General features: G+C 37.2%; 1 non-coding gene across 1 annotated transcript; it reads left to right on the forward strand.

The window, feature by feature from the left end:
- Positions 1-6817: 6817 nt before the first annotated feature.
- LOC120366488 (U11 spliceosomal RNA) lies at positions 6818-6951 on the forward strand. Its single transcript, XR_005581142.1, has one exon. It is a non-coding gene; the product is annotated as a U11 spliceosomal RNA (small nuclear RNA).
- Positions 6952-7948: the final 997 nt, after the last annotated feature.

The following is a 7948-nucleotide window of genomic DNA, read 5'->3' on the forward strand; positions in this document are numbered from 1 at the left end:
CATATTTGAATAGCAAAGAATAACACCATCTATCTCAGATTACACGTCTATATAGGATGGGAAGGGGAAATTTGTAGAGATGATTGTTTGGAAAGCCAATATCCTTTTTTTTTTTAATTGCATTTTAGGTTTTGGGGTACATGTGATGAACATGCAAGATTGTTGCATAGGTACACACTTGGCAGTGTGGTTTGCTGCCTTCCGTCCCCTCACCTGTATCTGTCATTTCTCCCCATGCTATCTCTTCCCACCTCCCCACCCCCCTACCCCTTCCCCATTTCCCCCCAACGGACCCCAGTGTGTAGTGCTCCCCTCCCTGTGTCCATGTGTTCTCATTGTTTAACACCCACCTATGAGTGATAATATACGGTGTTTGATTTTCTGCTCTTGTGTCAGTTTGCTGAGAATGATGGTTTCCAGGTTCATCCATGTCCCTACAAAGGACGTGAACTCATCGTTTTTGATGGCTGCGTAATATTCCATGGTGTATATGTACCACATTTTCCCTATCCAGTCTATCATCGTTGGGCATTTGGGTTGGTTCCAGGTCTTTGCTATTGTAAACAGTGCTGCAATGAACATTCGTGTGCACGTGTCCTTGTAGTAGAATGATTTATAATCCTTTGGATATATACCCAGTAATGGGATTGCTGGGTCAAATGGGATTTCTATTTTTAGGTCCTTGAGGAATCGCCCCACTGTCTTCCACAATGGTTGAATTAATTTACATTCCCATCAACGGTGTAAAAGTGTTCCTATTTCTCCACATCCTCTCCAGCATCTGTTGTTTCCCAATTTTTTAATGACCGCCATTCTAATTGGTGTGAGATGGTATCTCAATGTGGTTTTGATTTGCATTTCTCTGATGACCAGTGATGATGAGCATTTTTTCATATGTTTGTTGGCCTTCTGTATGTCTTCTTTTGTAAAGTATCTGTTCATATCCTTCGCCCATTTTTGAATAGGCTTGTTTGTTTTTTTCTTGTAGATCTGCTTTAGTTCTTTGTAAATTCTGGATATCAGCCCCTTGTCAGATGGGTAGGCTGCAGAAATTTTTTCCCATTCTGTTGGTTGCCGATTCACTCTACTGACTGTTTCTTTTGCCGTGCAGAAGCTGTGGAGTTTGATTAGGTCCCATTTGTCTATTTTGGCTTTTGTTGCCATTGCTTTTGGCGTTTTGGTCATGAAGTCCTTGCCTACACCTATGTCCTGAATGGTTTTGCCTAGATTTTCTTCTAAGGTTTTTATGGTATTAGGTCTGATGTTTAAGTCTTTAATCCATCTGGAGTTAATTTTGGTGTAAGGTGTCAGGAAGGGGTCCTGTTTCTGCTTTCTGCACATGGCTAGCCAGTTTTCCCAACACCATTTATTAAACAGGGAGTCCTTTCCCCATTGCTTGTTTTTGTCAGGTTTGTCAAAGATCAGATGCTTGTGGGTATGTTGTATTTCCTCTGAGACCTCTGTTCTGTTCCATTGGTCTATATCTCTGTTTTGGTACCAGTGCCATGCTGTTTTGATTACTGTAGCCTTGTAGTATAGTTTGAAGTCCGGTAGTGTGATGCCTCCTGCTTTGTTCTTTTTGCTTAGAATTGACTTGGCTATGCGGGCTCTCTTTTGGTTCCATATGAAGTTGAAGGTGTTTTTTTCCAGTTCTGTGAAGAAGGTCATTGGTAGCTTGATGGGAATAGCGTTGAATCTGTAAATTACTTTGGGCAGTATGGCCATTTTCACGATGTTGATTCTTCCTAACCATGAACATGGAATGTTTCTCCATCTGTTTGTATCCTCTCTTATTTCGTTGAGCAATGGCTTGTAGTTCTCCTTGAAGAGGTCCTTTACGTTCCTTGTTAGTTGTATTCCTAGGTACTTTATTCTCTTTGTAGCAATTGTGAATGGCAGTTCGTTCTTGATTTGGCTCTCTTGAAGTCTATTACTGGTGTATAGGAATGCTTGTGATTTTTGCACGTTGATTTTGTATCCTGAGACTTTGCTGAAGTTGTTTATCAGTTTCAGGAGATTTTGGGCTGAGATGATGGGGTCTTCCAGATATACAATCATGTCATCTGCAAATAGAGACAATTTGATTTCCTCCTTTCCAATTTGGATACTCTTTATTTCTTTTTCTTGCCTGACTGCTCTGGCTAGAACTTCCAGTACTATATTGAATAGGAGTGGTGAGAGAGGGCTCCCTTGTCTAGTGCCAGATTTCAAAGGGAATGCTTCCAGTTTTTGCCCATTCAGTATGATATTGGCTGTTGGTTTGTCGTAAATAGCTTTTATTGTTTTGAGATACGTTCCGTCAATACCTAGTTTATTGAGGGTTTTTAGCATAAAGGACTGTTGAATTTTGTCAAAAGCCTTCTCTGCATCAATTGAGATAATCATGTGGTTTTTGTCTTTGGTTCTGTTTATGTGGTGAATTACGTTTATGGACTTGCATATGTTGAACCAGCCTTGCATCCCTGGGATGAATCCTACTTGATCATGGTGGATGAGCTTTTTGATATGCTGTTGCAATCGGTTTGCCAGTATTTTATTGAAGATTTTTGCATCTATGTTCATCATGGATATTGGCCTGAAATTTTCTTTTCTTGTTGAGTCTCTGCCGGGTTTTGGTATCAGGATGATGTTTGTCTCGTAAAATGATTTGGGAAGAATTTCCTCTTTTTGGATTGTCTGGAATAGTTTCAGAAGGAATGGTATCAGCTCCTCTTTGTATGTCTGGTAGAATTCAGCTGTGAACCCATCTGGACCTGGGCTTTTTTTGGGTGGTAGGCTCTTTATTGCTGCCTCGACTTCAGACCATATTATTGGTCTATTCAGGGTTTCGGCTTCTTCCAGGTTTAGGCTTGGTAGGATGCAGGTGTCCAGGAATTTATCCATTTCTTCCAGGTTTACTAGTTTATGTGCATACAGTTGTTTGTAATCATCTCTGATGATGGTTTGGATTTCTGTGGAATCTGTGGTGATATCCCCTTTATCGTTTTTTATTGCATCAATTTGGTTATTCTCTCTTTTCTTTTTTATTAATCTGGCTAGTGGTCTGTCTATTTTGTTGATCATTTCAAAAAACCAGCTCCTGGATTTATTGATTTTTTGAAGAGTTTTTTGTGTCTCTATTTCCTTCAGTTCTGCTCTGATCTTAGTTATTTCCTGTCTTCTGCTAGGTTTTGAGTTTTTTTTTTTTTTTTTAATATACTTTAAGTTTGGGGATACATGTGCAGAACATGCAGGTTTGTTACATAGGTGTACACGTGCCATGGTGGTTGGCTGCATCCACAAACCCATAATCTACATTAGGTATTTCTTCTAATGCTATCCCTCCCCTAGTTCCCTACCCTGTGACAGGCCCCAATGTGTGATGTTCCTCTCCCTGTGTCCATGTGTTCTCATTGTTCAACAGTCACTTGTGAGTGAGAACATGCAGTGTTTGGTTTTCTGCTCTTGTGTTAGTTTGCTGAGAATGCTGGTTTCCAGCTTCATCCATGTCCCTGCAAAGGTTATGAACTCATCCTTTTTTATGGCTCCATAGTATCCCATGGTGTATATGTGCCACATTTTCTTTATCCAGTCTATCATTGATGGGCATTTGGGTTGGTTCCAAGTCTTTGGTATTGAGAACAGTGCTGCAATAAACATATGTGTGCATGTATCTTTATAACAGAATGATTTATACTTATTTGGGTATATACCCAGTAATGGGATTGCTGAGTCAAATGGTATTTCTAGTTTTACATCCTTGAGGAATTGCCACACTGTCTTCCACAATGGTTGAACTAATTTACACTTTCACCAACAGTGTAAAAGCATTCCTGTGTCTCCACATCCTCTCCAGTGTCTATTGTCTCCTGACTTTTTAATGATCGACACTCTAATTAATATGAGATGGTATCTCAATGTGGTTTTGGTTTCCATTTCTCTAATGACCAGTGATGATGAGCTTTTTTCATATGTTTGTTGGCTGCATAACTGTTTCCTTTTGAGAAGTGTCTGTTTATATACTTCAACCACTTTTTGATAGGGTTGTTTTTTTCCTGAAAAATTGTTTAAGTTATTTGTAGATTTTGGATAGTAGCCCTTTGTCAGATGGGTAGACTGCAAAAATTTTCTCCCATTCTGTAGGTTACCTGTTCACTCTGATGATAGTTTCTTTTACTGTGCAGAAGCTCTTAAGTTTAATTAGATACCATTTGTCAATTTTGGCTTTTGTTGCCACTGCTTTTGTATGTTCTTCAGAAAGTTTTTGCCCATGCCTATATCCTGAATGGTATTGCCTACGTTTTCTTCTAGGGTTTTTATGGTTTTAGGTCTTACATTTAAATCTTTAATTCATCTGGAGTTAATTTTCGTATAAGGTGTAAAGATGGAATCCAGTTTCACCTTTCTGCATATGGCTAGCCAGTTTTCCAAATAGGGAATCCTTTCCCCATTACTTGTTTTTGTCAGGTTTGTCAAATTTCAGATGATTGTAGGTATGTGGTGTTATTTCTGAGGCTTCCATTCTGTTCCATTGGTCTATATATCTGTTCTGAGGCCCCTGTTCTGTTCCACTAGTCTATATATCTGTTTTGCTACCAGTACTATGCTGTTTTGTTACCAGTACTATGCTGTTTTGGTTACTGTAGCCTTGTACTGTAGTGTAAAGTCAGGTAGTATGATGACTCTAGCTTTGTTTTTTTGTTTGTTTGTTGCTTAGGTTTGTCTTGGCTATGTGGGGTTTTTTTTTATTCCATATGAAGTTAAGGTTTTTTTTTTGTTTTGTTTTGCTTTTTTTTTTTTTTTTTTTTACCAATTCCATGAAGAAAGTCAATGGTAGCTGGATGGGAATAGCATTGAATCAGATTACTTTGGGCAGTGTGGCCATTTTCACAATATTGATTCTTCCTAACCATGAGCAAGGAAGGTTTTTTCCATTTGTTTGTGTCTTCTCTTACTTTCTTGAGCAGTGGTTTGTAGTTCTTCGTGAAGAGGTCCTTCCCATCCCTTGTAAGTTGTATTCCTAGTTATTTAATTCTGTTTGTCACAATTGCAAATGGAGTTCACTCATTTGCTTCTCTGTTTATCTGTTATTGGTGTATAGGAATGCTTGTAATTTTTGCACATTGATTGTGTATTCTGAAACTTTGCAGTAGATGCTTATCAGTTTAAGGAGATTTTGGGGTGAGTCAATGGGGTTTCTAAATATACAATCATATCGTCTGCAAATAGAGATAATCTGACTTCCTCTTTACCTATTTTAATACTTTTTATTTCTTTCTCTTACCTGATTACCCTGGCCAGATCTTCCAATACTATTTTGAATAGGAGTGGTGAGAGAGGGCATCCTTATCTTGTGCCAGTTTTCAAAGGGAATGCTTCCTTGGTTTGCCCATTCAGTATGATATTGGCTGTGGGTTTGTCATAAATAGCTCTTATTATTTTGAGATACCTTTCATCAATACCTAGTTTATTGAGAGTTTTTAGCATGAAGCGTTGTTGAATCTGTCAAAAGCCTTCTCTACATCTATTGAGATAATCATTTGGTTTTAGTCTTTGGTTCTCTTTATGATGGATTACGTTTATGGATTTGCTTATGTTGAACCAGCCTTGCTTCCCAAGGATAAAGCTGACTTGATTGTCACAGATAAACTTCTTGATGTGCTGTTGGTTTCAGTTAGCCAGTATTTTATTGAGAATTTTTGCATTGATGTTTATAAGGGATATTGGCCTGAAATTTTCTTTTTTAGTTGTGTCTCTGCCATATTTTGGTATCAGGATGATGTTGGCCTCATAAAATGAGTTAGAGAGGATTTCCTCTTTTCCTGTTGTTTGGAATAATTTCAGAAGGAATGATACCATCTCTCTTTGTACCTCTGGTAGAATTTGGCTGTGAAACTGTCTGGTCCTGGACTTTTTTTGGTTGGTAGGCTATTAATTGTTGCCTCAATTTTAGACCTTGTTATTGGTCTATTCAGGGATTTGGCTTCTTCCTGGTTTAGCCTGGGGAGGGTATAAGTGCCCAAGAATTTGTCTATTTCTTCTAGATTCTGTTTTAGAGAATTTTAAAGAAAAAAGAGATCAGATTTCTAGTCTCTCCTAGACTGACCGTCAAACACACTATCCCAAACTTCATATTAAGTATGGTGGTTGCTGTGCAGAATCCATTCTCATAGCAAGCAGCAGTAGCAGTGGCAATAGCACCTCGCTTGCCAGCATCTATCACTGTGACAACAATGGCATTTAATATTATGCAGCAGAAATTGAGGTTACTATCGATGTGGCTACTTAGTTTTCCTTAAATTTCTTATATCTCAAGTTTTATTCAACAACTTTTCTGGAAATGTGGCACACCTCCCAAAATTCTTTAATGTCTTGAATTGTTATAGCAGAAGAGTAGTTTTTGTGTTTTGAAAACAACAGTCAAGAAAGACTTTAAGAGGACTTTGTATAGTTTTCATTAAATTCATACTCTCCACATATGCCTATGCCAAGTATTGGAGGAAATGGTCCAGACAAATCCTGCAAACTTGTGCCATGTATTTCTGACTCACGAGTAGATATTACAGATTTGGGGAACTCTGTGTTTTTAGATTTTATTTTTTAGATCCCTGCCTATGTTGTTAATATTAGTCTCCAGTAGATATTTTAAAAGATTTTATTCTACCACATTTGTCCTGAAGAAGATCCAAGGAAAGTAATTCATACACAAGCTATCTATTAAGATTTACTCCTGCCAGCCTTTGTAGCAGGAGATATGAGAATTAAAATTAACAGATGCCAGAGTCACTAACTGTAACAATGAATATTAATTGAATTGCTACTATGTTAAAAAAAAATTAAAAAGAGCTTCTGTTGTAAGTGGCACACCTAGAGAAACTCGATTGCTCTTTGTGCGGAATCAACATCAAGAGGTTTCGGAAGCATAATTTTTTGGCATTTGGGCAGCTGGTGATAGTTGGTCCCGGCGCCCTGAAAAAACAAAAAAGAATTATACGAATTAATCTCATTCAATCCTTAGTCAACCCCATGAAGAAGGTAGTGCTGTCTTTGTTTTATAGGTTATAAAATTTAAATTAGATATTTAAATAATATACCCAAAGTCAAACAGATGTAAGTGAAATAGCCAGTATTTGAACCAAGGTTTGAGTTTTCAGTATGTAAATTCTTAGCCAGTGTATTCACTGGGAAGTGTCAGGCTTCGTCTTCCAACCAGATGATTCTTCTTCCACAGCTAAGCTTAGAAGTATGTGTTTATTTGTATTAGGAAGTCATTATTCTCTACTTAATTGGAAAATTATTTTGCTTTTTCCTAACATTGCATCATTCTAATGTTGATGATTAGTTTTATTTAGTCGGTGGAAAGGAGATAAAGTGAACTGCAATTTTCCAAGCCAAAATCAGCTATCCTTAATTCCAGCATGCACAAGTAATTCCTAATCAAATTTTAAACAATTGCTCTGGCCTATTTTCAGTAAAGCAAAATGAAGGTCTAAGTAAAAAATATTTTCAGTTTCTCCTTGCATAAAATTGATGTACTGATTGCTTAACCTTTAATGAATATTAATAATATCTTATACAAAAACACTCTTTGTCTATGATAAATATCTTATTAAAACTGAGGATAAATGGGGTAAAGATATTCTTATATTTCTTCTCCACAAATCTACCCTATTGTGAAGACACATGAAATAAAGTTTTCACCATCCAGGAAGGGCCTAATCTATCCTCCTAGTGAATGTATTGATCTTTTCACAAGAAATTATACAGTAATCAAGGATTTTATTCTAATAGTGGGAATGCAGATGATGATTTTTTTTTAATTTAAAAACCATGAGTAAGAAGTGCAATGTATTATAACAGCAACATTTTTAAAAATCTGAAACACCGTTTGTAAACCACTGGTAACATACACATATGCAAATCTCTTGACTCTGATGAAATGAACTCTGTGACCCAGTGGTATTGAAGA

Source organism: Saimiri boliviensis, chromosome 2 (genome assembly GCF_048565385.1).
Source record: "Saimiri boliviensis isolate mSaiBol1 chromosome 2, mSaiBol1.pri, whole genome shotgun sequence".
Taxonomy (NCBI): domain Eukaryota; kingdom Metazoa; phylum Chordata; class Mammalia; order Primates; family Cebidae; genus Saimiri; species Saimiri boliviensis.